Below are 9,936 nucleotides of genomic sequence, written 5' to 3'. Positions count from 1 at the left end.
CAATGCAATAAAACAGTGGAAATATAAAACAATTGTTAGCTCAAACGATGATAAAGAATTATCACAAAATTAGATCTAAACAAGAGAAAAAAAAAATGATGGAAGTCAGTAATATTGGTGCCAACCCCCCATGAATCCACTTTTCTCTTGGGGCTCCCACAACGTCTGGCATAACCTGGTCTTCGGGGCTCAGAAGTGACCTGGGGGGGGGGGAAGAGAAGAATCTAGAATGTGGATGCCACAGAAAAGACCTACCACCTAAATCCCACCAAATATAGCTTCCTAAACAATAGAACCCACACCTTTCCCCCTTAAAACAAGCCAAAAATGGATCACTCTCCTAACAATATTGCTGCATTAATTGCTGATTGGTCCATTGCGTTATCAAGTCCGTGGGTTCCAATGGTGGGATGCAAATACTGAGCAGCTGGCTGGAGGGGGGGGGCGGGCTCCTGTCATCGCTACTACTGGTTCGGTTGAAGTAGGCCGAACCGGGAGCAACCCACCACTGGTGTGTTCCCACCTGGCTTAATGGGGGGGAGGGGGGCACAACAATTTTTTCCCAAGCCAGGTGCCATATTTGCCTTCGGACAAGTATGCAATGCAATAGCACTTAAACTTATATATTGCTTCACAGTGCTTTACAGCTCTCCCTAAAGCGGTTTACAGAGTCAGCCTATTGCCTCCCTCCCCCCCCAAAAAATCTGGGTCCTCCTTTTACCGACCTTAAAAGGATGGAAGGCTGAGTCAACCTTGAGCCAGTCAGGATCGAACTGCCGAATTGCTGGCAGTCGGCAGGCAGCAGTTAGCCTACAATATTGCATTCTAACCACGGAGCCACCCACGGCTCAGCGCCGGGGTATGATGTAGAACAGGGGTGTCAAACTCGATTTCATTGAGGGCCGCATCAGGGTTATGTTTGACCTCAGAGGGCTGGGGTTGCGAGTGGGCATGGTGGGCATGGCCAGGGGGGTGGGCATGGTGGGCATGGCTGGGGTGGGTGGGTGTAATCATGGTGGGTATTTGACAAAGGCTCGCTTTTCCCCTCCCCTTTCCTTTCAACAGTACTCCCCAGCCTCCAGCAGCACTTTGCTGGCCAAAAATGGGCTGCGCGACGCCTCCGTGCAGCCCATTTTTGGCTGGCAGAATGCTGCTGGCGGCTGGGATGGCCAAAAATGGGCCTTGGGGGGACCCACATGCGCCCCCATGGCCCATTTTGGCCAGCAGAGGTACTGCGGGCTGGTCCTTTGATATTTCCAGGGCGGCCTCATAGGCCAGATTTAAGCACTCCACGGGCCTGTGGTTGACACTTTTGATGTAGAAGACGACATCATGAAAATAAGTAAATATGATTTCATTTTTAAAATGTATTTGAATGTTTTTTTTAAAAAAAGTTTTATTGGTTTTTACAAATATTTTGGGGAAAAGGGTACATAAGTGTGGAGAAAATTTTTGACAGCTACATCATACGGAAGGTGGTGCTTCCCCGGGATCTTACATCTCTCTCTTATTTTATATATATCAAAATATGATTATTACATACATATTAGCAGTTTAAGTTTACTTCAAATTCTTTAACATCTTCAATCATACTTTATATCACTTCTAACCATTTCATTATATTAACAATTGCAATGTACTTTTAATTCATTTCTGTGACCTGAGCCTCATTGCTGCCTCTTCTCCCCTGTCTGTTGGCTGAGCCATGGCTCCTCCCCCCTTCATATCTTGTGCCCTGTCTCTTGTTTCGTCTAGAACAGCGATGGCGAACCTTTTTTGGCTCCCGTGCCATAAGTGGGGGGAGCGCAAGGGGGTAGTGTGTGGGTGTGCCACACCCATAATGCAATGTGTGACACCCCCAGTACGCATCCGTGCATTACAGGCGCTCCCCCCATTTTTTGCATGCTTTTTTTGCCCTCCCCAGGCTCCAGAGGCTTTATGGGCTTCCCTGAAGCCTCCGGAGCAGTCAAAACGACCCTCCGAGCAAACTGGATGTCCGTTCCCGAACTTCCGGTTTGCCCGTAGGGCCGGTTTTTTGTGCTCCGGAGGTTTCAGGGAAGCTCATGAAGCCTCCAGAGGGCCTCCGGGGGCCGGGGGAGGCTCTTTTCGCCCTCCCCAGGCTCCTATAAAGCCTCTGGAGCCTGGGGAGGGCGAAAAATAGCTTTTAAAAAGGTGAACTCAGCTGGCCAGCGCTCACATGCGCGTTGGCCAGCTGACAGGGCAGCGCCTCGTGTGCCCTGACAAATAGCTCCGCGTACCACCTATGGCACGCGTGCCATAGGTTTGCCATCACTGGTCTAGAAGGTTCTTGTGTTTTTCCATGAAGGCTTCTGCCTCCACCACTGTATTAATTCTCCAGCATCACATAAGAATATATCTAAAGGCCAGTGTTTGGACAGATGAGCACAACTCAAAGCGCACTGACAATGTCTCTTCGAGTTGTGATGAAACCAAATTGCCAAGCTCGGAGCTCAGACCAACCGTCCATGATTTCATTTTGTTTACACTTACATTTCCCACCCATATTGACGTTCCAGTAATGCGCTGTTTCCTACCCACCCAAGGGGTAACTATTTATCTACTCACATTCTCATGCTTTCGAACTGCTAGGTTGGCAAGAGTTGGGGTGAGGACGGGAGCTCACCTCATCGTGTGGTGCTTGGGTCTTGAACCTTGGCTGCTGGCTTTTTCTATCTATCTATAAACAGTGTGTTAGCGTTCTAAATACCATGTATGAAATAAATCATTGTCCAAGGCAGAATCTTCCTTAAAGTTCCCATTTATTCATAACAGGCAAGTTAGCACGGCTATGGAATTTCAATTCTCATCTTCTTCCTGGAATTCCACCCAGTTGAAAGTTCATGCTCTATCCCCACACCCACAAATCCATCACATGTTCCAATCATCATCTTCCACGCTGGCATCTACACCCCTCTGCTTCCGGTCAGGTGTCGAGGTGCGGAGACAAAAGATGACCTTGAGCTTCTATAAAAGAATGTCAACAATACATTCTACAATCCTCCTCCTTTCTATTCCCCCCTCCCAACTACTACACTATTGAAACAGCATAGAATATTATAAGAAAGTGTGGCAGGCCAAAGATCATAAAAAGAACATAACTACAGGCCTGACACAGTGTTTATTCAAGCATCTGAACCTGGTTTTTGATCATTTCATCCAAATATGGCTAATTCATCAAGTCTTGTGAGTGGAAGAATTTGACCGGTTCCCCTGACTAATGAGATGTCATTTTGGCTTCGTAGCCAATGAATGGATTTGAGTCCCAGTATTACAGGTGTCTATATCTACTGTTATTTTTATGAACCATGGTTCTACTGTTTTATTGCAATATAGGCAGTACATTTCAACTCTGTAGCTGAGTTGGGATGTACAGACGGGGGCAACGATTGGAGCAGCTTAGAAGCCCAATAAAAGAAATAAAAAGAATTGAATAAAGAAAAAAAAAATCACCTGAAAGCCATTCCAAAGGCTTCCGAGATACTCATGAAGCTTTCGACTGTGGTTTGCTTACTAAATAGTCCTGAAGTTAGCTGTGTTTGGATAGATCCTGAAGCAGCTCAGTTGCTTGGGAGTGAGGTTTTGACCTAGGGGTATGTGGTGGATTTTCGCCCACTGTCTAGGGACGGTGGACTTTTGCTTCATTTCCAGTTTGCAGAAATCAAAGCTCCACGTTTCCTGTTGCCAATCTTTTCCTTTCAGGTAGAACAGGGGTGTCAGACTCAAGGTCTCTGGGGCGGATCCAGCCCATGGGGTGCTTAGATCTGGCCCGCAGGGCTCTCTGGAAACAGCCCACGGCACCTCTGCAAGTGAAAACAGAGCGTGCACACGCCCCGCCCCCAGGTAATGATATTACCTAGTTCTGTTTTCGCTGGCAGAGGGCTACAGGAGGACATCCTGGCTGAAAATAGGGCTCTGGGAGGGCCATGCACGCCCCTGAGCTCCATTTTCACTAGCAGGGGGCCACATCCCCTTGGCCCGGCCCTTGCCCCCCCCCAGGTCAAACACAACTCTGATGTGGCCCTCAATGAAATGAGTTTGACAGCCCTGATGTACAGTATAGAATAAAAGAGTGGGAAGCGATCTCGGAGGTCTTCTAGTCCAAGCCCCTGCTCAGACAGGAAACCCTATATCATTTCAGTCAAATGGTTATCCAATATTGTCTTGAAAACTTGGAGCATTCACAATTTCTGGAGGCTGTAGAGGTTATACAAAGGTTACGTACAGGCATGAGCAGCAAACTGCCATGCGCCTTAGTAACCGATTACCTGAACTGTCTATGACAGTGATGGCGAACCTATGGCACGCGTGCCACAGGTGGCATGCGGAGCCATTTGTCAGGGCACATGAGGTGCATATTTGTGTTAGATCGGGTAATGGAAAGGCACACTCAGGCTAAAGGCAACAACAGCTCTTTATTGCAACAGAACAAGTATGTACAATCCAGCGAAGGTTATAGGGAGCTGTCAGACTCTTAGACCAATGAGATTAAACTCTGTTCCCGCCGGAACAGAGGACCTTGTTGGAAACCCTTATGACAGTTGCTAGTATCTAACACCCCTTCCCGTCACGTAGTCACACAGGTAGGCGGGCCTTTTGGTAGCTCTGCCAGACCTGTGCAGTCGGAGGGTGTTCTTTGGACAGGTTGGATGGACCTGTTGGCTCTGCAGCTTCGCTTGGTGGAAGCTCCTGGAATCTTTCATAGGCCATGGCTGGAGCTTCTAGAGCCGGTTCGCTCAGAGCTCGCTGCGGGCCTGCAACACAAGTAGTTAAGTATTCCGGTGTCTTCGGGTTTGAGTTGACTGTGGAAGGAGTAACTTCATGCTCCTTTTGAGTAGGGCTTTGGCTAACTCGTGCAGGAGTTACCTCTGGCTGCCTAAGAGTGGAGTTGGAGAGGCGGCCATGGAGTTGGTCAACGTGCCTTCTCCATTTCCGACCGTCTTCAAGCTCTAGGAGGTAAGAGCGGGGCCCAGTGATGCCTATCACTGTGGCAGGAATCCACAGCATTCCCCCGGCATAGTTGTGGACGTATACTGAATCCTCTATGCTAAAATTCTGAATTTTGTTTGTTGAGTCTGGGGGCAATGCGGCAGAATAGATTGGGTATAGCTCGGAAGAGCTTCTCCCCGTGGTAGCACTTGGCGTCATGTGTTGAATTAGAAGATAGTGATCAACCCGTGTTTGCCAATCTCCCGGGCCCATCCTGGATAGGGCCTCTTTTGCAGATCTCACCATTCACTCCGCCTGACCATTGGAGGCCGGATGGAATGGTGCGACCAGGGCATGTCTGATTCCCTGTGCTGCTAAGTAGGTCTCGAATTGCATGGCCGTGAATTGGGGCCCGTTGTCAGAGACCAGGACATTGGGCAGGCCGTGTGTGGAGAAAAGTCTCTGTAGTACCATGGTGACTGCTTCTGCCGTAGTGGAGGTCATGAGGACTACATCTAACCATTTCGAGTAGGCGTCCACAACTACGAAAAATGTCTGGCCATGAACTGGGCCAGCAAAATTTATGTGCACCCTAGACCATGGTATTTGAGGTTGCTCCCACTCCTTAGCGGGCACCTCTGGGGAAGCTGGTCTGGACTCCTGGCACGGTGTGCAGGTAGCCACCCTTTCTTTGATCTCCCTGTCCATGTTAGGCCACCACACGTAACTCCTAGCCAAAGACTTTATCCTGACAATTCCAGGATGCCCTACATGTAAAGCCTCTAATACTGCAATGTGCAGTTTGGATGGAACAACGACCAGGTCCCCCCACAACAAACAGCCATTAATAACAGACAATTCATCTCTTTTACAAAAATACATTTTGAAATCAGATCCAGCAGGCCCCTTGGGCCACCCCCTCCACACCCAGTTCAAAACTTGTTTGATCGTGGAGTCTCTTGCAGAATGGCGGGCAACGTCACTAGACGAGATGAGACCAGTCTCTAAGAAGTCAATAAGAAGGACTGGCATCTCAGGGGTAGGGTCTGCAAGTAGTTCTCGCAGCGGGCAGCGACTCAAAGCGTCGGTATGCCCCAAGGTTGAGCCTGGTTGATGGATGAGTCGATAGGCATAGGCCGCGAGGAAAATAATCCATCCGGTCATTTGCGGTGACAATGACACGGGAGTAGGCTGGTCCACAGCCAGCAAGCCAAGTAACGGTGTGTGGTCTGTGATGAGTTCGAAATCATGGCCATAGAGGTACTCATGGAACCTTTTTACACCATCCACTGCAGCCAAAGCATCACGGTCCAGCTGGCTGTAGTTCTGCTCGGCAGTGGACAAGGTCCTTGAGTAATAAGCAATGGGTACCTCGGTTCCATTGGGCATGCGGTGGCTGAGGACGGCTCCGATGCCAAACGGGGAAGCATCGCAAGTTAAAACAAATGGCAGGATCTGGCTGTACTGAACCAGGAACGTGTCTGCTGGCAGTAGTCTTTTAACCCCGGCAAATGCGGCTGCTTCGGCTCTGCCCCAGGACCACTTTGTGTTCTTTGCTAGGAGATGATGTAAGGGCTCAGCAACGGTGGCTTTCTGTCTAAGAAAGATGCTGTAGAAATTAAGGAGCCCAAGGAACGCCTGCAGCTCGGTCTGATTGCGAGGTGTAGGGACGTCATGGATTGCTTTAATTTTTTTAGTGGTTGGATGAATCCCAGAGTTGTCAATGAGGTACCCTAAGAATTCAACCCTTGGCACATTAATTTGGCATTTTCCTTTTTTGAGACGGAGGCCTTTGTCTCTAATTCTGATCAAAACAGTTCTTAAGCATTTGAAAAGTTACGCCTCATTTGCAGCCGATACCAAGATGTCATAAAAACAGGGGATGACTCCTGGAATCCCCTGCAAAAGCCGTTCCATGGTGCTTTGGAACAGTCCAGGGGCGATACTAACTCCAAATGGCAGGCGGTGACATTTGAATGCACTCCTGTGCATCACAATGGTGGGCCTCTGCCATAGCACCATCTACAGGCAATTGTTGGTATGCCTGCGCCATGTCCAATTTAGCGAATACTTTGCTGGAGCCTAAGGAATGTAATAAATGCTGTACAATGGGTACAGGGTAAGTGCTTTGTTGTAACACTTTATTGATTGTGCACCTGTAGTCCACGCAGATGCAGACAGACCCATCAAATTTGACAGGCATCACTATAGGGGTCTCCCAGTGTGTGTGATCAACTGGCTCTAGGATTCCCTGGCCTATGAGCTTGTCAATTTCCAGATCAATTTTAGGGCAGAGAGCGAAAAGTACTCGCCTGGGTTTTAGCCTGATGGGGGCTATGTTGGGGTCCAAATTAAAAGAGATTGGAGTCCCCACATACTTACCTAGACCAGTGCTTAAGATGTCCTCGAACTCCTTAAAGAATTATTCAGCGCTCTCATCTTTCAAGGCGTTGATACCGGTCACTTCTAGGCCCAGGGCTTTGAACCAGTCAAGCCCCAAGAGGCTCTGCAGGTCATCGCTGACAACTCACATGGAGAGCCCTCGATGAGGACTGTGACCTTCAGCTTTTTTGCCCACCTTGTGCGGATTTGGCCGATTGAGGTGTGGTAGGTGACTCTGGTGTCACCCTCTGAGTGCCATGGTGGCAGCTGCCATGCCCCTTGGTTGGGCCTCTGCTGGCGGTTAGGTTGGCTTCTGGGCTTCCAGGTCATCGTGGGGTGCTCGCTTCTGCAAACCTTGGCGATGTGCCCCTTTCGCTCGCAGCGCTGACAGATAGCGACGCGGAAATGGCAAGACGATCTGGCATGGTCTCCTCTGCAGCTTGGGGAAGGCGGGAAATGCTGTTCGAATTTGTGCCCAGCTTGTTGCGGCTACTGCGCATACGGCAGCTGTCACCTTTGCTTTCTGGGCGCTCGGCCTCTGTAGCCTCGCAATGTATGTGTGTGCTCTTTTGTGTGTCTTGTGGAGTGCTTTGGCGCTGCAGGGTTTCTGTAGACTTAACGGCAGATTCGGATGCCCTGGCTTCGTCCAAGGCAAGTTGTAGAGTGAGATTAGACTTGGCAAGTAACCTCCTCTGTAAATTAATGTCCCGCACACCGCATATGATGCGGTCAAGAATTAGCTCGTCAAGGTCTCGGAACTCGCAGTACGCTGCGGCCTTTCTTAGCGCCGCAATGTACTCGTTGATCGATTCGCCTTCCTTCTGATTGCGAATATTACATTTGTGCCAGCAGACATGCTTAGACGGCTTGGGAGCGTAATGTGTCCTCAGCGTCTGTTGGAGCACTGACCAAGTGACCGATTGTAGCGGCATTGGCTCTGATAGGTCTTTGGCTGTTTCGAACACTTCCCATCCACAGTAACCCAGGAACATGTTCTTCTTGCGTCGTTCAGAAAGGCCCATTAGGTCATTGGCTTTGAGGAAGCAGTCGAACCTCAGCACATACGATTCCCAGTGCTCGGTGACTGGGTTGTACAGAGTTGATGGGCCGTGCATGGCCATTTTGTGTTCTGAGGGCATTTTGAGTTTGCCGCTCAAAAATGGCTGCTCGAAACCATGCTGAGCTCTGGGCTGGATTTACTTGCTGGATTGCTACGCTCTTTTTGGTTCGCCTAGTTGCCTTCCAATCCCACCTTCGTCGCCAGTGTTAGATTGGGTAAAGGAAAAGCACACTCAGGCTTAGGCAACAACAGCTCTTTATTGAACAACTATGTACAATCCAGCGAAGGTTGAGTCTGACAGCAGCCCTTTTATAGGGAGATGTCAGACCCTTTGACCAATGAGATTAAACATCTGTTCCCGCCGGAACAGGGGACCTTGATAGAAACCCTTATGACAGTTGCTAGTATCTAACACTTTGGTTAAGGGCTGGGCAGCACAGCTGTGCTTTGCTTGTTTTTGGAGCCTTTGAGTCAATCTTGAGTCTTGGTGACTTGCCTGTATAAGTCCCTGAGGTTCTCTTGGCATGATTTTGGCAGCAGTTTCTTTTTGATTGGCCCAAGGTCACCCAGCGGGCCGAAGGTTAGACTAGAACTCAGGGTTTATCGACCCTTAGCCTGGCACCTTAACCACTATGCCAAATTGTGTCAGCCCTGCCTCGTTTGTTTTTGCACCTCACAGGCATCCTGCTGTCAAAAGAAGAAGCGGGTAGAATCAAAGAGGGAAGAAAGGGGAAAGGATGAAAGGGCAATAAAGCTTTGTGTGCATGTGATAGGAAATCGGGAGGGGGATGCGAATGACAGGTGAGAAGGACCAGGGCAGTTTTTATACCAGCGTCTCACAGCCAGGCACCGTGAGAAATATGCAGGTTACCCCCAAACAGCTCAGAGTTCTCAAAATATTTTGCCGAGCTCCGGTTGGCTGGAAATGGAATTGGTCTTGGGGAGAGGATGGGCAAATCTATACTTTATTTTTGTTTCTAGTGAGTGCGGGAGATTTCAGAGCTGGCTTGGCTTTACTGCAACCAACATCCTGAGTAAACGAACCCTTTGCTTGAACCAAATGGGGTCGAGGGCTTTTCTTTCTTAAGGGATCGGATTGAGGCAGGTCTGACAAATTGTCTCTCTTTAGTTCACCTACCAGGAGTTTAATAGTGGTCCCATTCAGGAAAGAACCCTGAAAAGTGAAACTTCTATGTTTCTACCAGTATAGAGTTGAGATGGCTTCATTGCGGAGAGCGCACGGATACTAATAATTATAAATATGCTGAGTGAGTAAAGAAATCTATTTAGAATAGATAGATAGATAGAATAGATTCCCTCTGGAATGAGCTGCCCCTGGAGCTTCGCATAATCCCCGACCTCTGGTCCTTCCGACGCGCCCTAAAAAGTTGGCTTTTCTGGCCTGAACAAAATAAAATACATAAATGCTTGATTTAATTGTTAATTTTAATCCAATTTTTAAAATGTTATTGTTCATACTAATTGGGTTTGTTGGATACTCTATCTAATTTCTTTTTAACTTTTGTAATATGTGTTTTTTTAAATGT

The sequence above is a fragment of the Natrix helvetica genome (genome assembly GCF_964273705.1).
Source record: "Natrix helvetica genome assembly, chromosome: 1".
In the NCBI taxonomy this organism is placed as follows: domain Eukaryota; kingdom Metazoa; phylum Chordata; class Lepidosauria; order Squamata; family Natricidae; genus Natrix; species Natrix helvetica.
This window is presented reverse-complemented; position numbering follows the sequence as displayed.